Source organism: Phalacrocorax carbo, chromosome 1 (assembly GCF_963921805.1).
Source record: "Phalacrocorax carbo chromosome 1, bPhaCar2.1, whole genome shotgun sequence".
Lineage (NCBI taxonomy): Eukaryota > Metazoa > Chordata > Aves > Suliformes > Phalacrocoracidae > Phalacrocorax > Phalacrocorax carbo.
Window position 1 is genome coordinate 34,236,781 of NC_087513.1, and position 307 is coordinate 34,237,087.

A 307-nucleotide genomic window follows, 5' to 3' on the forward strand; every position below is an offset into this window, starting at 1 on the left:
GAACCTATTGTATCATTTAATGGATTTCAAAAAGAACCCAAAGCAACTTACTATCTTGAGGGAAACAGGATTATTCTTTTCTCGTGCACAAAAGAAATTAATTGGTCCGACTGCAATGAGAGATGAAAGTGATCCTCTATCAGTGTGTTTTTAATGAATACCATATACAGCGCAGATGTATAAATCAGAGCACAACTTCAGCTTCATGCTCTTCACTTCATTTTACTTACCATCAGCTCCTATTTCACTTTTAAGGTCAGTACAAGACTGGAAAAGACACAAGAAAAGACTGAGTACTGAAGAATAA